This window comes from Sus scrofa, chromosome 10, assembly GCF_054392235.1.
Source record: "Sus scrofa isolate SSC_HxYL_T2T_F1_AM1 chromosome 10, Sscrofa_HxYL_maternal_Yorkshire_Landrace_v2.0, whole genome shotgun sequence".
NCBI lineage: Eukaryota > Metazoa > Chordata > Mammalia > Artiodactyla > Suidae > Sus > Sus scrofa.
In genome coordinates, this window is record NC_139392.1 from 28,362,110 (window position 1) to 28,386,150 (window position 24,041).

At 44.2% G+C, this 24,041-nt stretch overlaps 3 pseudogenes; 2 read left to right on the top strand and 1 right to left on the bottom strand.

Annotated features, from left to right (window-relative positions):
• The first annotated feature begins 7,123 nt into the window (after positions 1 to 7,123).
• Positions 7,124 to 7,984, top strand: LOC146398885 (mitochondrial import inner membrane translocase subunit Tim29 pseudogene; annotated as a pseudogene).
• Positions 7,985 to 9,498: 1,514 nt separating this feature from the next.
• Positions 9,499 to 24,041, top strand: part of LOC146398886 (sushi domain-containing protein 4-like) — a 60,175-nt pseudogene continuing 45,632 nt past the window's right edge.
• Positions 21,734 to 23,310, bottom strand: LOC146398887 (cyclin-dependent kinase 17 pseudogene; annotated as a pseudogene).

Sequence of the window (24,041 nt, forward strand, 5' to 3'; positions counted from 1 at the left end):
TAAAAAATGAGCTGGAATGTTTGGGAATATTAAGGTGGCTCTAAGAAATTAGGAGATTGCCTCTTTATGAAGTTGTATGTATTCATTCTTTAAGGAGCTGTTTGAATATAATAACATAACAGCTTACATATATTTATGATGCACTTACCATGAGCTAACCATTTGTTTACTTTTATTTACATCTCACTTGACTTTCATAATAGCCCTAGATGTAGGCAGTATCTTTAGAAGACCCATTTTAGATCTAACACAACACAGAGAGGTTGAGAAACTTACCCAAGTTTACACAGCTAGGCAGTGGGAAAGTCAGGACTCAAAGCACACAGTCTCAGCCCTTAAGCACCCACTGGGTTATTTGCAGTAAATGTATATTTTCACACAGACCAACAGGGAAGTATATTTAAAGCAGTGGTTTTCAAATCTTTTTGATGGACCATGGAAAGAAGTACATTGCTGACTAGCATGTGTGCACAAATAAAACTCATAAAACCACACAAAAGAGCACTCACTCTTGCCACAGAGGATGCCCTCTGACTTTTCCTTTCTATTTCATTTCTAAAAAGTGCTGCTGGGGACCCTGAAAATTGATTTTCTGACCTAATATAAGGCCACAGCTTGCAGATCAAACTTTCCAGGACCTGGATGTAGGCAGCTCAGCAGGAAGCCTGAGGTCATAGCATCCTCTGAGTCAGTGCCCCTTAGCTCCTCCCCGAAGTGATAGCACTGTTTGTGGATGGACTGAATATAGACACAGATTGTAATTTTCCTTTCCCCAACTCTACTATTTTCAGATATCCTCTCCCTTTATTCCTTTTCCTTTTTTGAAAACAAAAAGCTGTAATTTTACCAAAGCTGGTGATGATTTAGCGTGGAACAGAGACGGCCAAGAAACGCTGACTAATGATCTTGATGTGGAGACCCAGGTTACAAATGAATCTTTGTAAAGCACATCACTTTTTCCCATTTTATTTGTTTATTTATTTATTTTTTGGGGTGCACCTGCAGCATATGGAAGTTCCCAGGCTAGGGGTTGAATCAGAGCTACAGCTGCCGGCCTACAGCACAGCCACAGTGATACCAGAACCAAACTGTCTCTACAACCCCTGTGTCTATGACCCAAGCCGTGTCTATGACCCACACCAGAGCTCATGGCAACACCGGATCCCTAACCCACTGAGCAAGGCCAGGGATGGAACCTGTGTCCTCATGGATACTAGTCAGGTTCTGAACCTGATGGGCCACAATTGGAACTCCTCCCATTGATTCTGATGTTCATTTTCATAGTGTGCAATTGTTAAATTGATGTCTCCACTGCATTCTGACTCTGGGACCACCTCTTCTTCCAGTGAGGGCCTTCTTTGGCCCACTTTGGGTTTTCTTCTCCAGGTGGGTTCATTTGGAATGAGCTTCCCTACTCTTCCATCTCCATGAGAGTTGAGGCATTCCAGGCAGTCTAGGGGCCCAGTTCACTCAGTCTTTCTGGAATTTCTTGGAAATTTTTTGGCAGCCCTTAAACTGTCTATCATGGAGTAGGGGATCCTCTGAATGTTTGAGCCTGATGTTACCTTAGGACAGACCTGCAGAATAGAACTTCTCAACAGTCTCAGGCTCAGAAACAACACTACAGTATGACATCATCCTGAAGTCATGTCAGGAGCCTCCGGTGGGCTGACAAGTTACTGTGGACCAGCCCCAAAGTGTGGTTGGCTGCAAGGCAGCCAGAAACTTCTGGCATGTCAAGTAGTTCTATGTTATCAAGTCACCCACAGCCAGAACCATTGTGTTTTAAATACCAATATTAGAGAATTGACTCTTTGCCAAATAGGTTTTGCCTAATGTAATTTCTTTAATATTACCTCTTTCTGTCTCTTCTTCTTGTTGCTGATACCTTGTGACAGATACAATACCAGCTCACACCATTTCTGGAATGATAATATTAATGTGTGCACTCATTAAAGGAATAAATTGGGGTTCCCGATGTGGCTCAGTAGAAATTGAATCTGACTAGTATCCATGAGGACACGGGTTCTACCCCTGGCCTTGCTCAGTGAGTTAAGGATCTGGCATTGCCATAAGCTGTGGTGTCGGTGGCACTTGTAGCTCAGATCCAGTGTTGCTGTGGCTGTGGTGTAGGTTGGCAGCTGCAGCTCTGATTCTACCCCTAGCCTGGGAACGTCTATGTGCTGCAGGTGTGGCCCTAAAAAGAAAAAAAAAGTAGAAATAATAAAGAATAAGTTAAGATAGTAGTAAGAGCAAGGGGTTTTTGAGATGGTGGGGGAGGTTGAGGTGTGGTGTGTGTTGGCAGAAAGGAGATGGTCAAGGGGCCCCGAGTCATCAGCCTCTCAGGACCTTCCCAATGCTTTTTAGTTGGTGCTAATTTAACAAGCCCAGAGGATGAAACTTTTAGAATCTTTACAAATAGGAAATATTTTTTGGAAGATTATTCTCTCATCCAAGAGAATAGTTCCCTTTCTGGTATGAAGGCTTGTTGAGGAATAGAGATATTTTAGTGGTTAGGTGGTTGGAAAGAAACTTGGTCTGTATTGCTGGTGATGAGAAAAAGATAGATTTCAGCCTAAGGCAGCTGGAATTGGATGTTCACTTTTAGTGGGGTCAAGAGGGACTTACTCAAGTTTTCTGCCTGCTTCTCTCTCTGTTCTTTTACCCTTGAGGGCAATACACACTCTGCTCTCCAGGACTAATTCCATTTCATGGCACTGATACCTGGGGTTAGGTTGTGACCTCCTCAAGAGCATATTTTTAAATTTTTTATCTTTAGGGCCACACCTGTGGCACATGGAAGGTCCAAGGCTAGGGACTGAATCAGAACTGTAGCCACTGGGCTACAACACAGCCATAGCAACACAGGATCCAAACCACATCTGTGACCTACACCCCAGCTCATGGCAACGCTGGATCTGTAACCCACTGAGTGAGGCCAGGGATTGAACTCACATCCTCATGGATACTAGTTGGGTTCTTAACCCACTGGGCCACACCAGAACTCCTCAAAGTGTCTTCCATCACCAGAAATGCTCTGCAGATCCCCACTATGGTCAGTGGATGTCTCGTGTCTGACTGCCTGGATTCTTGAACATTCTGTGGACAAGAAAGTTTCCCCAGCCCCTTGATGCTGAGAAAGAGCATTGGGGGAACCATGAGGATCATTAACTATTTCGTCATTGCTATTGGCTCAGTCCTGTTTTAATGGATATGGGGTCTCAAGCGTATTTGCAGATCTTCTTTCCCTCAAAGAGACTGTGATGTCATGATGATTTGAGTCACAGACATGAACTAGGACAGAAAAAAGGAAAGTGGGACAATGTGGTCAGGGGTAGGAGCACCAGATTGTGAGTGGGAGTCCCAGGCTTTGGTTCCAGCTCTGTGATTAGCCATAGGACTGGCCGGACTCACATTTGACCTCTACAGGCCTCCACTTCCTCCACTGGGAGACAAAGAGGTCAGACCAGGGACCTCGAAGCTGGACTCCAATGGTGTGAGACAGGGGTGCTGTGGGAGGAACTGACAGGGGTTCTCTCAGGAGAGGTGGGGGGAGGCTTAGGGCTTGCTCTAAATTCCAGTTAAAATCAGCCAGTGTGGCTGTTTCAACTTCAGCAGGGGCTCCCTTTCCTCACTAGCCCCGGGACCCTCTCACTAAGTTAATGCATAAAAAATCAATTATGTGTATCTATATTCTGTTTCTTCCCCAAAAATATTCATATAGCAGTTTACAGAGAGACGGAAAGCCAGCTCTAGTTCTAAATTGATTTGGCTACATTTGATACACTCTTCCTTTCGAGGATATTACTTTTCAGTTATAATAAGCCAAAAGATCGCTTTTCACACCTCTTTCATTTTTATGATTCTTTGAAAAGACTTCTTATGTTGCTCACAGTAAAACTGGCTGGTGTGTTTCAGCAACCTCAGAAGTCATCAAAGCAGAAGTGTCAGGACCTCATAAGGAGACTGAGGCGTGTGCATTTCTCTGTGTGTGAAGACAGGGATTCTCAGCCCCACTGAGGACTAGTGCATATTCCAAGCCTACCTTTGACTCATTCCTGGGCTCATAAACACTGGGCAGGAAAATCAATGCCAGTGACGGGGAGGCCAGCACGTAGGAGGGTGACACATGCTGAGAATGCACCAGAGGGGACTTTAGCTGGGACTCCACACCAGGCTGCTCAGAACACAGGGCCCAGTCACTGCCCCACCCACCCACCCCACAACCCCCTCTGCCTCAGCCTGCTGCCTCAGTGCGCTTCTTACCTGAACTCAAGGGTCCAGAGAGAAATAGCATCCTCTTGAGTATGGGGACAGTCACTGTTTACATCACATTTTTTTTCTTTTTATGGCCACACCTGCAGCATAGGGAGGTTCCCAGGCTAGGGGTCAAATCAGAGCTACAGCTACCAGCCTACACCACAGCCACAGCAACACCAGATCTAAGCTGCATCTGTGAGCTACACCACACCTACACTGGCCAAGGATCAAACCCGCATCCTCATGTATCCTAGTTGGGTTTGTTAACCACTGAGCCACAAAGGGAACTCCCTCACATCATATTTATAAAGTGTTTGGATAAGCAATGAGGTCCTAATGTACAGCACAGGTAGCTATGTCCAATCTCTTCAGATAGAACATGATGGAAGATAGCATGAAAAAGAAAAGAATTTACATATAGGTATGACTGGATCACTTTGCTGTGCAACAGAAGTTGAACATTATCAATCAACTAAACTTTAATAAAAAATTAAAAAATATGGAGTGCCAACGTGGCTCAGTGGAAACGAATCTAACTAGCATCCATGAGGTTGTAGGTTTGATCCCTGGCCTCACTCAGAGGGTTAAGGATCCAGCATGGCCATGAGCTGTGGTGTAGGTTGAAGATGCGGCTTGGATCTGGCATTGGCGTGGCTGTGTCATAGGCCAGAGGCTACTGCTTAGATTTGACTCCTAGCCTGGGACCCTAGCAGGTGTGGCCCTGAAAAAAAGTTTTAAATATTTAATAGGTAAAAACAAGAAAAAAAAACCCTTTGCAATAATTGCTCAAGTACATATACCTAAAATATAAAGTGATTGGAAAGAGATTCAGGAATGAACAATATAAACATGTTAAAAAATGCATGAATTAGGAAGACTGTATTAGTCTGGGTTCCCCAGAGAAAACAAAACCAACAGGACATAGGCCACTTGCATGTGCTATAGGGAATGGGCCAACACAATTACAGAGGCCAGGCAGTCCGAGATCTCCAGCCTGGAGACCCAAGAGAGCCAAGGATGTCAGTCCGGTCAAAGTCCAAAGGCCTGAGGACCAGGAAAGCCGATGGTGTAAGTCCCTCCTGAGTCTGAAGGCAGGAGAAGATCAAAGTGCCCTCTCAAAGACAGGAGAGAGCAAGAATTCTTTCTACTTCCCTTTTAGAGTCAGGCAGTCCATCGACTGATTGGGTGAGGCTCACCACATTAGGGAGGGCAATCCACTTTACTCCATCTGCCCACTCCCAAGTACATCTCATCCAGGAACACCCCCACCAACACAGCCAGACTAAAGCTTTGACCAAATATCTTCCCATGTCCTAGTCCATGGGACACATAAAATGAACCATCATGTATACAGATGTTGCACTCTGCAGTGAACTTTGTGGGAACTGTTAGGGGATCCTGCTTGCAAGGGCTTATTAAAATGGAATGTTCCCTTTTCATTTTTTTAAATGATTTTTATTTTTTCCATTATAGTTCATTTGCAATGTTCTGTCAATTTTCTACTATACAGCCAAGTGACCCAGTCACACATACATATATACATTCTTTTTCTCACATTATCATGCTCCATCATAAGTGACTAGATATACTTCCCAGTGCTGTACAGCAGGACCTCATTGCTTATCCATTCCAAGGGCAATAGTTTGCATCTATGAACCCCAGATTCCCAGTCCACCACCCTCCCTTCCCCTCCCCCTTTGAGAACTAGAAGTCTATTCTCCAAGTCCATGGTTTTCTTTTCTGTGGAAACCTTTATTTGTGCTGTATGTTAGATTCCAGATATAAGTGATATCATATGGTATTTGTCTTTCTCTGTCTGACTTACTTCACTTAGTATGAGAGTCTCTAGTTCCAACCATGTTGCTGCGAATGACATTATTTTGTTCTTTTTTTATGACTGAGTAGTATTCCATTGGTATATATACCACTTCTTCATTTATTCATCTCTTGATGGTTGTTTCCATGTCTTGGCGATTGCGAATGGTGCTGCAGTGAACATACAGTTGCATGTGTGTTTTTCAAGGAACGTTTTTTCTGGATATGTGCTGAAGAGTGGGATTGCTGGGTCCTATGGTAGTTCTATATTTAGTTTTCTGAGGTACTGCCATACTGTTTTCCATAGAGGTTGTATCAATTTATATTCCCACAGCAGTGTAAGAGGGTTCCCTTTTCTCCACACCATCTCTAGCATTTGTTACTTGTGAACTTATTAATGATGGCCATTCTGACTGGTGTGAGGTGGAATGTTCCCTTTCCCAGAAACATATTGGAAATAATTCTGGATAAATACATTTAGAATGGATAAGCAATGAGAGCAATGAGGTCCTGGTGTACAGCACAGGGATCTATATCCAGTCTCTTGAGATAGAACATGATAGAAGGTAATATGAGAATAAGAATGTGTGTGTATATATATATATGGCTGGGTCACTGTGCTGTACAGCAGAAATTGGCAGAAATAAGAAAAGAATTCTCTTTTCTCCAAGCCATGGCTACTAAGCTCTAAAGCATATGTAGAATTTGAAGAATTGGAGTGAAAGCAATTGAGAGGAGTTCCTGCTGTGGCTTAGAGAGTTAAGAACCTGACATAGTGTCTGTGAGGATGCGGGTTCAATCCCTGGACTCGCTCACTGCATTAACAATCTAGCGTTGCCACAAGCTATAGGGTCGGTGGCTCAGAACCATGGCCATGCCCTGGCCGTGGTGTGGGCTGGCAGCTGCAGCTGTGATTCAGCCCTTGGCCTGGGAACTTCCATATGCTCCAGGTATGGCCTAAAAAGCAAAAAGAAAGACAGCAATCAGCACCTCAGGACTCTGGTTCCTAGGATAAGAGTATTTGAGCAGGACTCCAAGCTGGAAGAGGATGGCGGCAGCTGCACTGAAGAGGTTTTTGTCCCAAAGCCCTGGGGAGGCGGGTGACGCTGAGGCCAGAAAGCCTGGCGTGTGGGCACTGTTGGGAGCCAGGACCTGTGTGCTGCTCCAAGACTATGCAGAGGCCTGAAGGGACGAGGCAGCGGCAGCGCAGGAGCATGGCCCAGGCAGGAAGCCCTGTACGTGGGGCTGCTGGGCGGTGCGGCAGCCTGCGGCGACCTAGCGCCAAGCGGGGCAACTTTTGAGGAGGCACTGCGGCTGCGCCAGGGCCTCTCCTGCTGCTGGCGCTTGCCACACGCAGCTGGGACTCCAAAGCATTTGTGCGGCGGCTGCTCTGGCTGCGGGGTCGCGGCTGCCTGTGCCACGTGAACATGGGCCTCTGCTCACTGGTGTACGAGGCACCCTTTGACGCCCAGTTCAGCCCTACCAGACCCGCTGCTGCTACCTGCATCCCCACTGGGCGGACTTCCCTGACCTGATCTTGGATGTGGGCTTCCTGGGCCACTGGTGGGTGCTGGGGATCCGGATGCACGACTGTGACATCAAGGATGACGAGTTCCTGCACCTGCCAGCACATCTGCGTGTTGTCGGGCCCCACCAGCTGCACTCAGAGGCCAAGGAGCGGCTCTTCCATGAGAAGTACAGGCCTGTAGTACTCACCGTGGATCAGGTGGAGCAGGCACTGTGGGAGGAGCAGGTCCTGCAGAAGCAGAAGAAGGACCAGCTCGCCCTGAGCCAAGCCAACCCACTGGCGCCCCTGGAAGTCGCTAGATGAAACCCTGCCAACCCAGGATTGTGTGGTTGGTGAGAATCAGCCTCAAATGTAGAGCGATGGAAATAAATTGTGTACGGTGATCTCTCCGTGGGTTTTCAAAAATTGAGGGCCTCTCTCTCGCCTGCTCCTTTTGAGTTGATGCTAATTCAGAGCCTCCTTGGTCTCAGAGTTGGGAAGAGCAGAGCAACATGCCTTGTAACACTTATCACTGCCGGAAGTAGGGAGGAGCCTTAGATGGAAATAAGCCTTTGCACTGGGCTTATTTCCCCCTCCCCCCCCTACTAAAGTATCACAATTGTTAGGTGACTCCCAAGCTCTCCTAAGAACTTTTAGATTTTCATTTTAAAATTTGAACTGAAATGTTTATCCCCTGTTTCCATGACTAGCATGTTTTTTAAAAAGTAATTTTAAAATAATTATGGTTTCAGAGGAGACTGGAAAAATAGGCATCCTGTGTATCTTCACCCAGCCTCCCCCAAATCATAACTTATGTAATCATTCCCAACCCAGGAAGTTAATATTGGTATGATTATTTGGATTTTATGACAAAACATTTTGCAAAAACAACCTCCCCCACCCCTATTTTTTAGGGCTACACCCATGACAGATGGAAGTCTCACAGTCTAGGGATTGCTGCAGCCACAGCAATGCAGGATCCAAGCAGCATCTTGTGATCTCTACTGCAGCTTGCTGCAATGCCAGATCCTTTAACCCACTGAGTGAAGCCAGGGATTGAACTCTCATCATCATGGATACCAGTTAGATTCTTAACCCATTGAGCCACAACAGGAACCCTCAAAACAACCTGCTTTGGAAGTTCCCATGTGGCACAGTGGGTTAATGATCTGGCATTGCCATAGCTGTGACACATAACATTGGTGTGGATTTGATCCTTGGCCAGGGACCTTCCAGATTCCACAGGTGTGGCCAGAAAAACCACTCAAAACCAAGCTGCTTTTACCATGCATGTACGGATACTGATGTTAAATGACTTGGAGGGACAAAGCATTTTCTGATCTGGAAATCAATACGGAATCATAGCTTCTGGTTATGTTTTACTTCAATAACCCTGAAAACACAGAATTCTATGGAAAGGATATGTTGGTATTCAGAGCTGGGTTATGGTAATCATACTTTTAAAACTAAAATACTAAAAGGAATGTCACTACCTCTGTCACCTATGTGACCTATAGCTAGTTAATAAACCAAGACATGAAATAACCAAAAAGAAAAAAGGAAAATAAAGTTTATTTGGGCAGTGCGCATTATTTTCCATCCTCTTCCCTAACACCTAAAGCAGCCCACCTCCTTAATGGATGTGTTATCTGATGGGGCTGATCATCCACATTACAGAAAGACATTAAGAGAACAGACCTACAGAAAAAGGACCTGTGCTGGGAGCTGATCCACCAGGGGGTGATTTGAAAAGTGGAGTCTGAGACCGTGGCAGGCCCTAGAAAATTACTACCTTGCTCAATGGGATTAGTTGTCCAAAAGGAAGAATATTTTCTTCTTGTACCATCCCATTTTCTGATTGCTCTCTTTTTACTGCTTGTTATTATTTCTCTCTTCTGAGCCAGGGGCTGGCCTCCATGGCTGGCAGCATCCTGATCATCAGTACTGTCCTGGGCACAGGAAGAGATCCAACGGCCAGCTATGGTGTTGTGAAAGCAGAGAAAGGGTTGGTTGCTCTTTTGAAAAGGAAGGGAGAGAGTAGGATGGACAGGAGTTGGGGGTTGATAGATGCAAACTATTACATTTACAATGGATAAGCAATGAGGTCCTACTGTACAGCACAGAGATCTTTATCCAGTTTCTTGAGATGAACATGATAGAAGATATTATGAGAATAAGAACATCTATCTATCTATCTATCTATGTATCTATGTATCTATGTATCTATCTATCTATCTATCTATCTATCTATCTATCTATCTATCTATCTATATGACTGGGTCACTGTGCTGTACAGCAGAAATTGGCAGAACTGAAAATCAGTTATACTTTAAAAAAATAAAAATTACAAAAAGAAAAGAAAAGAATAAGCAAAGAAGGAGTACAGATTTGGGCTTGTCAGGAAATTCTGCTGCTCTCCCATAGTCATTTCGATGACACTGTCATCATTTATTTATGAGAGCTGGAGGCAATTTTCTGATGGATTCAGGGCTGCATCTTCAGCACTTTCTTGAATGTCTGTCCTCCTCTGACAGAGAACATCTCTGGCTGGGGACAGAGAGATGTAACAAGAAGAGGGGTGGAGCCTGGGCCCCTGCAGTCAGCATGGCTCCTCTGTGAGCAGAGTGCAGCTGTCCAAGAGGTGCCTGTGTGCTGGTTGGAAAGGAACAGATGTCCTGGCCAAATCCTTAGCATCAACCTGCCTTGGGTGCTTCCCTGAGTGGAGAGGGAGGAGGAGGACTGGGTGTTTGAGGATATGGATTGGAAGGTTATAAAAATCTAAGAAACACAGTCTACTGAGGCTGAGAGAAGAGAGGAAGGTGAGAGGTCATTAGGAGAGAGTGTGTTTGTGATGGGGGAGAGTGTTCACACCCTCTTTGTCTGTGGCGCACATCAGCTTCTGGGAATATCAGAGCCATAGTTGTGAATCTTTGTTGGGATGAGGTAGGAATGGTAGCCTGATGAGCCCAGCAGAGCATGTGGCGCCATCTACTCATCCACCCACCCACCCTTCAGCCATTCATCTTCTGTCCATCTGTTCATCCATCCACCCTCTTATCCTCTGTCCATCCATCTATTCTCCATCCATCCATCTATCCATCTATCATTTTTCCATCCATCTATCCATCCATCCATCCATCCACCCTCTTATCCTCTATCCATCCATCTATCCTCTATCCATCCACCCTCCTATCCTCCATCTATCCAGCCACTCACACACTTATCCTCTTATCCACCTATCTACTGATCCTCTGTCCATCCATCCACCCTCCTATCCTCTCTGCATCCATCCATATTTATTCATCCATCCATCCATCCATCTACATCCATCCATCCATCCTCTATCCATCCATCCACTCACCCACCCACTTATCTTCTATCCACCTACCCTTCCACCCACCTATCCTCTATCCATCCACCCAGCTGTCTCTCTATCCATCCATCCTTGAGATCCCACATTCTCAGATACTTGTCCTTGGGCAGGTGTGGGACCAGCTGCCTCAGAGTCAATGGGAGAGCTTTCTAAAATGTGGGGCTTCTGGGCCCCACCTCAGCTAGAGAGCCTGGACCAGTGGTTGTCCATGTACAAAGGTGTCCCTGTGCTCCTGAGGTGCAGCTGGAGGCCTGAGAAGCACTTATGATGAGCTTCCTGCCTCCTGCTTAGTCTATATCTGTCAGTTGTCTGTGTGGGTTCAAGAAAGATCATTCAAAAATACACATCTGACCCTGGTCATGTCTTTGTTCAAAGCTCTCAGTATTTGGCACAACCCCCACCCCGCCTCCTCATTGACTCCAAACCCTTAGCTCACACCTGCCCCCAGCCTGGCAGAGCTACCTCTTTCCTGAAAGGTGCTCAGCCCACTCCCATGCCCCCAACCTCTCCCCACAGTGCCTTCCGTCCCCCTGCCTGGCTGGTGTCTGCCCAGCTGTGAGGATTCACCTTCCAGAACCCTGTCCCCTCCTCTTACCCTTGGTTACCCTTCTGTGGCCACCCACTGCCTGATCAGTGTCCCCTGCCCAGTGCTGTTGGAACAGAGAGGCTCTGTTGGACATAGGGTGTATGTGTGACAGCTTTCTCCCACAGACTGCCTGAAGAGATCTGTGTGTTTCTGCTCATGCCCTGTCTAGGCTGGGGTGGATCAGAATGCATTTTCTGCTCATTCCACCTCAATACCATAATGCAAATACATTTGTAGGGGTCGCCCTGAGATGACCTGATTTGGAAAGAAATCCTTGACCTTCATAACTTGAAAGCAGCTGACACTCTCCAGTACCTTCCCTTGGAATACAAACATGAAGCCATCACTTAACAGATTGCCAGTGCTTTATTGCCCTCCCCCAGATGGGCATCCTTCACCCTCCATGGGGCTTGAATGCATTCTGTGCTGTTGGGCTGCTCATGGTGTGGCAGGCAGGTGACTGCAGGTAAGGGGGGGCCTGGGCAGTGTCTCCTTTGTCAAAGCATATTCTGTTTGATAAAACAGCAGACCCGCTCCCATTTAAAGGTGTAGGAGAGTCAGAGGTGTTCACTGTCTACTTCCCTGCTTCCCACCTTTGCTTTCCACCCAGTCTGTAGCCTGGTGTCCTCAGTGGACAGAGCACATTACAACTGCTGGACCTCCTGCCACCATGGTGTCACGTGCAGTGTGTGACTTGCAGTGCAGCAGTGCTGGCAGAATGTGGGGTCATGAGGTCAGCCGGGGAGAGTGGTGACTGAGCCCATGAACATTGGGGTGGGAAATCAACTGCCTTGCAAGCCCAGTGTGGTACAGGGGATCAGGTGTCTCATGAGCCCGGAATCTTGGCATCACCTGGAAACCAAGTAAATCTGCCATGAGCCCCAGGAATGCTGCCTCTGGGTCTGGACTGAGATTTTCTAAGGCAGCCATGTCCTGACCTGCTACCAGCAGCTGCACTGGGGGTGGGGTGGGTGGGCTCACCAACCATGTCCAGTTGGAGTCACGCATGTTTGTTCTTGGCATTTATTCAGTAAGGACTTGGTTGATTATATATTTTTTTGGCATTGGTCTTTTTAGAGCTGCACCCACAGCATATGGAGGTTCCCAGGCTAAGGGTCCAATCCAAGCTGTAGCCGCCAGCCTACACCACAGTCATAGCAATGTGGGATCCTTAACCCACTGAGTGAGGCAAGGGATCGAACCCATGTCCTCATGGATATTAGTCAGGCTAGTTAACCCCTGAGGCATGATGGGAACTCCTTGTTGGTTGATTTGTAAGAAAGTGGAGTAGAGGACTTCATGGTGTGCAGGGGCTTAAGGTTCTCTGGAATGCCTCCATCCTTTGCCTCGCATGGTACATTGGAGCCTTGTGCCCACAGTGGACCCCCTCCTTATCCTTGGCCTCCCCTGTCAGCTCTCGACATCCTCTTTGCTTCAAGATCACCTTAGAGTTCCCTAGTGGCACAGCAGGTTAGGGATCTGGCATTGTCACTGCTGTGGCTCAGGCTGCACCTGTGGCATGGTTTCAATCCTGGCCCAGGAACTTCCTTATGCTGCAGATGTGGTAAAAAAAAAAAAAAAAATTGGACCAGGATGTCTCATACTCTAGTGCCCTCTTTACTGTCTCTGGCAGCCCTGTGCTCTCAAGTCCACCACATCTCAGCCAGACATGGATCTCCAAGCCAAGCTCAGGGCCCACCTCCACTGAATCCCACAAGCTGCATTCCATTGACCTCGTGGTCCCTACCATCCTGCTCCATGGCTCCACGCTGGGCTCCACACTTAGCTGGCCCTTGAGGGTCACCCCAGTAGGTCTCCCACTCCCTTTGCCAACTCTCTTTGTTCACTCATCAGACACCGAGGGAGCACATTCTGTGCAGGATTGTGATAGATTCTGTGGGTACAAAAGTAAAAAAGTCTGAGCACCAGTCCTGAGGGGCTCATAACCCAGAATGAGAGGTGGCCATTCTCCAAATGATTTTTTTTAAGTATAGTTGGTTTACAATGTTGTGCCAGTTTCTGCTGTACAGTAAAGTGACCCAGTCATTCTTTGACCCATACATTCTTTGTCTCATATTATCACCCATCATGTTCTATCCCAAGACACTGGATAAGTTCCCTGTTCTGTACAGCAGGACCTCATTGATTGTCCATCCTAAATTTAATAGTTTGCCTCTACTAACCCCAAACTCCCAGTCCCTCACACTCCCTCCTCCTCCCCCTTGGCAACCACAAGTCTGTTCTCTGTGCCTGTGAGTCTGTTTCTGTTTTGTAGATAGGTCCATTTGTGTTATATTTTATTTTATATCTGTGTGTGTGTATGCGTGTGTCTGTGTACACTATATTTTAGATTCTGCATGTAAGTGATAACATATGGTGTTTGTCTTTCTCTTTCTATCTTACTTCACTGAATATGAGAATCTCTAGTTGCATCCATGTTGTGCAAATGGCAATATTCTGTTCTTTTTTATGGCTGAGTAGTATTCCATTGTGTATATGTACCATATCATTATCCACTCACCTGTCAATGGACATTTAGGTTGTTTCCACGTCTTGGCTATTGTGAATAGTGCCACAATGAACATAGGGGTGCATGTGTCTTTTTGAATGAAAGTTTTATCTGGAAATGTGCTGAGGAGTAGGATTGCTGGGTCATATGGTAGTTCTATATTTAATTTTCTGAGGTACCTCCATACTGTTTTCCATAGTGGTTGTACCAATTTACACTCCCACCAACAATGCAAGAGGGTTCCCATCTTTCCACACCCTCTCCAGCATTTGTTATTTCTTAACTTATTAATGATGGCCATTCTGATTGGTGTGATGTGGTACCTCATTGTAGTTTTGATTGGCAATTCTCTAATAATTAGTGATGTTGAGCATTTTTTCATGTGCCTACTGGTCATCCATATAGGGCTGCGTTTGTGTTTCAGTGGTGGAGAAAGGAGTTGGGTGGGGGAGGGCAGGCTCAAGGAAGGCCCCTCAGAGGAGGAGGAACATGGACCAGGCCTGGCAGCTGGGGGTGAGGGCAGTGGGCAGCATACCTCCTCCCTCGCATGCCTTAGAGTGCTCTCAGCCACCTGTTGCTCCCAAGACACTCCTGCTGTCTCCCAGCCCAGCCATCACTCATGCCATCCCCCAGTACCTTCTTCTGCAAAGTTGGTTCTATCCTTGGCATCTTACCCATCTCCCCCTTTCCTAGTATTTCACCTTCCTTGGATCCCTTCTGCACTTTCTATTTTGGCCATGACGTTTCCTGTTTTGTACCTTTTGTCATTTACTTTCCCCATCTCCCTACTCCTAGGATTTCCTTGAAGGACTGATGGGGCCATGGAACTTCAATCACTTATGGGCCCTTGACTAAGCAAAGGGCAAAAAAAGCAGAGCAACTGAGTGCACTGGGATGTTTATGACCTTGGCTCTTTTGTTGGTGTAGTTGAGTGGCCCACAGAGTTAGAAAGTGGACAATGTCTGCCGTGGATACTGGAAGACCCTTGGCATCTGAGGAGAACACTCAGAGGCACTTTTTCTTCTCTCTGTCCATGTAGGGTTCGATGACCTTCAGGTGTGCACTGACCCAGGCATTCCCAAGAATGGCTTCAGGATGCCCAGCGGAGGGGTTTTCTTTGAAAGCTCTGTCACTCAGTTGCACTGCCAAGACAGATTCATGCTGAAGGGTTCTACAATGAGATTGTGTATGAAACACCTGAAATGAACCCTCGGCTGAGTCCCAAGTGATAAGCCCATGTGTGTGCAGGAAGGTAAAGTGCTCCCCCACCCCCACTCTACCACATGGAAGCCACTCACATGATGGGCATGTGGCCACTGGGGTACAGGGCTGGGTGCCAGACTGGCTGGTACCTTGGGATGCACTCTGCTTCAAAGCTGATCCTGCAGCCTGATGGAGGAGCCTGTGTGTGAGGTCAGGGCTGGGGCAGGGGAGAAATGCATCTGGACATTACAAATAATCATCCTCCTTCTCTGTCTCAATTATCATCTGATTTATCACCATTTTTGTCAATGCAAGAGAGCAACTCAGATAACATTGGGGCTATTTATTAGTGCACTGCCAACTCAGCACTTATGTTCCTCAATAAAATGTGCAGGAAATATATTGGCCCCAAACTGTGTCTAATGATATGGAAGATGCATGTGTTAGAGGAATAAATCAATTACACCTTATCAAGTTCTGTGTTAGACATGATTCATTTAAGGAAAGAAAGAACTGTGGCAAGTAATGATTGATTGATAAGGTATATGTTTATTTCTAGCAATTATTCCTAAATTTATTGGTCATGACAAAATATTCATTTACTTCTACTAATTATCTCTAAGTCTGTTGGTTGAAACAACTTTATATGTAGGTGTGTGTATCTATATGTGTGTGTATATATTTTGCTTGTTTGTGTTTACTCTTTGGATATACTTTTAGAGTTTAAAAGAAGTCACTGAGTTTAATTGCAATGCCAAATTGTTCATGACATATCTCTCATGATTGACAAGGCTGAAATAGGAAAAACTGTGAATCAGGAAATAATTCTAGCCCTGAACTGCCAATAGGCATAGAATTTATATTTCATCAATATCATTAGAAGGGGTTTCACTTTCTCTTAACACCATTATTGATTTGGAGGATGGAGCTTTTATAATAATGCTATGTGAACTCTTGTTCTGATTTAGTGTCTGTCTTCTTTATGACACTTTTAAGATAATTTGATTTGACATACATTTATCAAACATCAAATTTGCTCCTCCTTATGGAAATTATGAAGGATGGGTAATTTATGTGTTAACCCTTAAAGGACTTGATATCTTTGCTTTTATTTCCAAGGTATTTTTTACAGTCAAAATTTATACAAAGAATTTAGGTTTTTAAAAATAAATTTACTTTTTCCTCTTACATGCAGTCCAAGCAAGCTATTATTTCCTTAAGTTATAGAAACTAAAATTTTATTTCATTTGCATCTTAAAACTTACTTGCTGAAACCTATGAACCAAGGTACCCACCCAGTGCCTAAAAGACAGATAAGCTCAAAAACATCAGAGAACAAAGGAAACCAATGAGCTTCCTCACTATTGCCCAAGATGAGGGTCTTCTGTTTCTTTGTCATCCTAGGGGGGAAAAAAAGGCTTAGGCCTATTTAGGTAAGCATATTTCCACCTTTGTAGGTAACTATGTATTGCATAGCAATTCCAAAAAGGGGAGTGCAAAACCACCTGGGAGTAGAGGCTTCTCTTGTACTGGTCTGTCAGCACAATTCTTAACACTTGGCTCCAGATGTGTGGGGAAGGCAGTAGAGAGTCAGCTTTTTGGATTAAGCAAGGTGCTTCTGATCGATGGCACAGGCCTCCTCATTTCCAGTCACAATGTTGTGCTGGAAGCATCATTTTAGGAAGTTTGGAATAACAGGTATTGCCTTTCTCAGCATGATGGTATAATTATTTTGAATCAAAATGGTGATTTTGGAGTTCCTGCTGTGACTCAGCAGGTTAAGAACCTGACTACTCACATCCATGAGGATGCAGATTTGATCCCTGGCCTTGATCAATGAGTTAAGGATCCAGCATTGCTGTGAACTACAGTGTAGGTCGCAGATGCAGCTCAGATCTGGCATTGCTGTGGCTGTGGCTTAGATGGCAGCTCAGATTCAACCCCTTGGTGGGGACCTTCCATATGCTGCAAGTGCAGCCATAAAAAAGAAATAAAATGGTGACTTTGTTGGTCTTTGAAAAGTTTGTATAAAGACATTAATCTGTTACCCTTGCAGTGGAGAAAACCATCACAGTCTGAGCCTCTGGACGTGGCTCACAGGGGTGAGGGGAGGGTACTTGTCTACTCCACACGTGTTGTATAGTAGGGACAAAGCTAAATTCTTTTGTCCCCTGATTTATAAATTGTCTTTATTCCTTGATTAAGATTTATACTGGCCAAATGGTAAGGGCTGCTGAATTCATTTATTTCCCTTGTCAGGTAATTCTTGGAAGGCTAATGGATTTTTTTGGCATGGTGATAAGCCTGATAACAATAATAAATACTCACATCTTTATAGGTCACTAGAGTTTAAAAGTACAGTCAGATTCACTATCTCATTGAACCCTACAAGGCAAGTCCTATTGTCCTCATTTCCTGATTAGGAAACTGAGGCTCAGCGACATTCATCTTCTTTGTCCAAGTCACACAGCTGAGGAGTAAGCAGTGGATCTGTGACTAGTTCTCAGCCAGCACTTTTTCCTCTCCAGCATTAGGTCTGATTTTCTTCTTGGTGTCACAAAATCCCAATTGTCATCAGTTACACAACCCAGTGTTATGCCAAAAAGGATCATCAACATTCAGAGTTGAAGGGACTCCGTAATCAGATAATTCAGGCCCTTGTTTGCATTTAGTTTTTGTTTGATCAGTAGGGAAACTGAGTCTCAGAGAAGGTAAGAGCCTTCTCAGACTTAACTGGTGATTTAGGGACAAATCTGTTCTAGCTCAGGTCCTGTCAGTGTGACCTGGACTCCTTCCAGATTTCCCTGCTGTCAGGCAGTTCTGCCCGACACACGGATTTTATTATATTTTTACTTATTTATTTGTTTTTGTTTATGCCTGCAGCATACAGAAGGTTTCAGGCTAGGGATTGAACCCATGCCACAGCAGAGACAATGCTGGATCCTTACCCTACTGAGACTTCAGGGAACTTTGAGAGGTACAAATGTAAAAAAGAAAAAAGTTCATTTGCAATAAATGCTTTGACATTTTTCTTTTTATCACTGCAGCATATGGAATTTCCCAGGCTGGGGGACAAACCAGAGCTGTGGCTGCTGGCTACACCACAGCCACAGCCAAACTGGATCTGAGCCACATCTCGACCTATGTGCAGCTTGCAGTAATACCAGATCCTTAACCCACTGAGCCAGGCCTTGGATTGAACCCACATCCTCACAGAGACAACCTCAGATGCTTAACTCACTGAGCCACAGTGGGAACTCCCTTCAAATGCTTTGATAGCAGGAATGTGCTCTCCAGAAGCAAGGTGGTATTAAGGCAGATGATTTTTTGTGCATTCACACAGATTCCCTTTCTTCTCCTCCTCACTTTGCACTGCTACATGAACCAGCCCTCTCTCCCTTCACTCCATTCCAAATAGTTTATTCCAAGTAATCTCACTTATAAGAGTTTGGACTTACAAATATTAATTTCCTGGTACCCAAAGCCTGCAGCTTAAGAGGTGCCACTATTATTCCAAGCAACTTCTGTTAAGACTAGAATCTACATATCCCTAAGCAGGGGTGAGGATGCTTATGGTCCAGGGAGCAGGGACATGACCAGTATGATGGAGAGGGGACCATGTAGTTGGAAAAGGATTGAAATATTCCCTGTGTGCACAGGGCTGCTGACATAGTAAGTACAGTGAACAAAGCCACCATCTTGGGCTCTTCCTTTCCAAGATCACTCAACTAGTGTCCTGGGGGCCACTTTCTCTGGGAAAATACAACCCCTTCCCCGCATTTTGGAAGAAAAGGTATACGTAAAATTAGATTAACTCTGTGTAAATTCACTTGACAACAAAACCAGGATTAGGACCTGCATCCTGGAGTTTCCATTGTGGTGCAGCAGAAACAAATCCAACTAGGAACCATGAGGTTGTGGGTTTGATCTCTGGCCTTACTTAGTGGGTTAAGGATCCAGCATTCTCATGAGCTGTGGTGTAGGTTGCAGAGTTGGCTTGGATCTGGCATTGCTGTGGCTCTGGAGTAGGTTGGAAGAAATGGCTCTGATTCAACCCCTAGCCTGGGAACCTCCATATGCCTTGGGTGTGGCCCTAAAAAGACAAAAAAGACAAGAAAAAAAAAAAAGACCTGCATCCTGACTCCTAGTTCAGTGCTCTTTCCATCATACTGATGTTGTGCAAAACAAGCTGCGGTCAGATTCACCTGGGGGACTTTTATTTATTTTTTTCAATTTTTTTTCACATTTTAACAACATGAAGATTTTGTTATTATAAATTTCAAAACAAAATTGAGGAATTTCCACATAATATTTATAACCTTCAAAGTACAATATTAATGCGTGTCCATTAGTTAGAAATAACAGCAGTATGTTAGGCTACAGAGTTTAGCATAAAACCAGTTTACAAATATGAAAAACAGTAATGGTTCAATATTCACCATTACACATGAATCCATTTCTTCCAGAAAAAAAATTTTAAAAAAATTAAAATTTCACTATGACGAAATATTAAAATAACACCCCAAACATGCCACAATCACTATTCACAAATAAAGTTAAAATGAAATATACAAAATTTCACTTAATACTGTCAAATAACAATAAACTACAAGATTTCCAGAACAGAAACGGTAGGGCCCCTGAATGTTTTACAGTGAATGTCAGGAAAAGGATTAAGTTATGACTTATTTTCATGATATATAAGCCAAAAATTTACATGACCATTTCAAAATATACCAATTAAGATTTATCATTTGTAAGATGCACTAAACAAACAGTCCTTAAAGGTGAACACAAATGCTTCATTAAAACACTGTAACAACACCAAGGTGTGTTTATGATGTTCAAAGATTCATAATTAAAACTGTAATATTTACTCTCTCTGGTAAACAGATAATACCCATAATGCTTTTCAAAAAATCCTCTAAGTCCTCATTGCTCTCTTTTGTATTTATCATGGCTCATTTCAAAGGCATATTACAGCTTTCAGCTGATTCCAAGTGAATATTATTAAAACACACACATACACACAGCTCCCAAATGAAATAACTTGTTCCCCAATGAAGTATCATCCTTTTGAATAAAAGAACTGTATTTAAAACAGTCAAAAACAAGACTTCTCATGTTCAACTAGAAGAGTTTAGTTTTAATTAAATTAAAGCACAATGTATCACCAAGTGTATTAGTATACAAATATCCAATAATAGGCAGTAAATATTTCTAAAATGAGGAAAGTTAAAAATAAATACTTTTGGTGACTTAATTTACTGGTGTCTAATGCGAGATTCCCAAAATATCAGGTATTCACTTGCTTGAGTCAACTTCTGAATCACATGGTTTCCTAAACATAAGGGTGCTTATCAATTTTTTAGCTACTCTATTTGCCAATGTTCAGAAAAAAACACATAGCATGATCTTAAGAGTGTTCAAGATGGCTCACTTATTTTACTGTTAAGCAAAGCTAAATTTACATTCCAGGAAACACTGCAGTTTAATTTTAAAAACAAACAAACAAAAAATGCAGCAGTAAAACACTTTGTGAGGAGAAACAGATGCATTCACATATAATAAAGCCACTGCAACTTCTTCAGGCATTCAACTGTTGTGTTAAATAAACAGACAGGAGTTATTTAGCAGCAATGATTCTGCAATACATAATGCACTGTGTTTCTCAGTCCTGCACAAAAATTGCAGCTACAGTTACATCAATAGCTGTAACCTATTGGCTCTAATGGCAGAGAAGACCTTAAAACCAAATGTACCAAAAAATTGTCACACTGTGACAACAAATACAAAAACAATTTGTAGGTATGAAATAAAATGACTCCACTGTGAAGAGGACAGTGTAGACAAATGAACATTCCACGTCCACCAAAATAAATAACTGCCTTCAGATCTGAGTCCTTGATTGATAAGAAAGGCTGGGGGCTGGGCTTGAAACCATTTCATCAGACTTAAAAAGCATGCTCTGTCTTCTGTTATTCCCATGTCTTAAATAGAAAGTCATTTTATGAGGCAGTTCAAGGTTCAGGTTTATCCCACATACAGTATTTGGTGACTCTATGAAGCTAATGTTCCCACCAGCAAAAGCTAATACACCATGGCAAGAGTGATCAGCATTGTCTTAAATGACCCTCTTGTTGATGGGGTCAGTCTATAGCATCTGTGCTTCGAAGTGATGAACCTGATGACTAGGGAAGCACAAGATGCATCTTCTGCCTCAGGTGCCAGGGATAGCATGTACACTGATCAAGTCAGGTCACTTGTAAAAGGTCTTTGTGCCATTTGCAGCTTTCAGGATCCCTCCTTTGACTGAGTCAGATTTCTTTCTTAAGGATTACTGAGCTGCCCACATCAACAGAAAAGTGAGTGCATGCAATGCTAAATGTACACAGTTTTGGAATGCACTGTACATTGGCTTTTACATTGACAATTTTATTCATCAATTTATAAACCAAACACTTGATTCCACACAAAATTTTATGATTGACACATGAAATGGTTTATGACAAACACACCTTTCTCTGGATAGGAAGAATTTCAAAAACCCAGGTCCTTTTGCAACTGAATCTCTTTCAAACTGAATATTGACACACTTTCAGGTAAAGCATGTATTCTTCAAAAGTACACATGTTTCATGTCCTCTTCTGCTGAAACCCTTTTCTTAGATTCATACTGAAGAAATTTTGTTATCAATTCAATTCCTTCAGAGTCTAATCTGGGTGGATGGTTAATTAGAGGCTGTGGTTTATATTTTGGAAAGTTGTAGTTCTTGAACTCATCATTTGAAGAAACACCTGGCCAAGTTTCCTGAGATGGAGTTCCCAGCAGTCAGAAGATTAAGTGTAGTTCATCTTCCACAGTTGATCCTGGAAACAGAGGTCTTCCAGAAACCATTTCAAAGAAAATGCAACCAACACCCCACATGTCAATCTGTGTTGAGTACTCTGAGGAACCGAGAAGCACATCAGGTGGCTGGCACCACAGCATGACAACTTCATTTGAGTAGGTCTTTGTGGGAACTGACTTGGCTCTGGCTTGTCCAAAATCTGCTAGCTTTAATTCTCTTTCATTAATGAGGAGGTTCTGTGGTTTTAAGTCTTGGTACAAGAACTTTCTTCTGTGGCAATATGCCAAATCACATAGAATCTGGTATAGGAACAGCTTTACATTGGGCATACCCATGATGTTGCCACAGTCATCCATGTACTGTTTAGATCTTTATCCAGATACTCAAAGACGAGGGTCAAAGACTTATCTGTGTGAACAATGTCATGTAAGGTTACAATATTTGCATGTTTTAGATCCTTTAATAGTGAAACTTCTCTTATTGCTGTGTAGGGCGCACCTTCTTCATGTTCCAATTGGATCTCTTTCAATGCCACAAAATTCTCTGTCAGTTTACTTCTTCCTTTATATACTGTTGCATATGTACCCTCTCCAAGCTTTTCTAACTTGATGTAGGTTTCCATTTTTCCAAACCCATTTTCTGATAAGGAAACTCTCCAAGACCTTTGGCTCATTGGTTGAGCAAATGGTGGACGGTTCATCTGCAACTTTTCAAGATGCCCATCAGGTATTCTGATATCTGCAGACAGTGATAACTGCTTATTTAAATCCTCCATGGAGATGCGTCTATGTATATGATTTCTAAGACAAACACCCATAGGTGACTGGACTTCATCAGATGATGTCCCTGAAGCTTGGTCACTCTCAACATCTGATCCCATTTTTAGATTTTCATGAACCATATCTAATCTGCTTCCATTTCTGGTCATTGCCATGAAGGAACCAACGCCTCCTCCAATAACGCTATGTGGTCTCTGAAGAGGGGCTTCCTGAAGGACCGCGTGTACTGGTGGAGGAAGGAATGCATACTGTGAGAGGTTGGAGGCCTGCCATTCTTCACAATAGGCTCATTATCCTTGCTGCTGTTTTCTTCAATAGTCATTTGTTCAGCCAATTCAGACAATGATTCATCAATAGTCTGGCTTCTTCGAAGGCTGAGGGATAGCCTTCTCTTAAATTTGTTCATCCTATCAAATTGAATGTGATTTAAAAAATTCTTAAGAAACTGCCAGAGCTAGCACCATTCTGATCAGTCAGCAGCAATCCTCCAGGAAAAGATTACAATTCACGGAAGGCAGCAAGTGTGGGGGCCACGTCCTGAGCCCAGGCAAAGCGAGGCAGTGTGCAGACTGAAAGAAGCTCTGCTGACACCCACAGAGACTGGATGCAGGTCTGGGTCCCAGTGGCCAGCAGACCTGAGGGGCCTCTGAGGCACAGGCCCCCACCACAGCCACCACCTTCCAGTTCAAGCTGAGGGTCTGAGCCTCCAAGAGGGGCCACATGTTCCTCATATGTTGCCAAGCCCCCCAGATAACATGGCTTTCAAGCTGCGGGGCCACGCAGGCCATGCACTTATCCCCTTTGAGGAGCAGAGCAGGAGCCAGGCAGCCTGGGAAGTGCTGAAACCCAGCTGAGGCTGCCTGGCTAGACGTGGGCTCCTTCTTTTCTGGTGCCAGATCATGAGGAGCTGAGGACACTGAGGGCAGCCACTCTTGCTCACTGCATGTGCCTCACTTTCTCACTCTGAGGCTGCAGATTGATGCCACCACCTGTCCCCCCTGGGGTGGCAGGGCTGGGGTACTTTTAGAAATAACGGTGCCAGGAGCTTTCTCCAAGACCTCCTATTTTAGTTGTTCTGGGCAGTGGGAATTCAACCATGGTATTTCTGAAAGCTTCCAGTGTCCTTGCAGTTACTGCTGCCAGCTGCACTTTGTCTCCA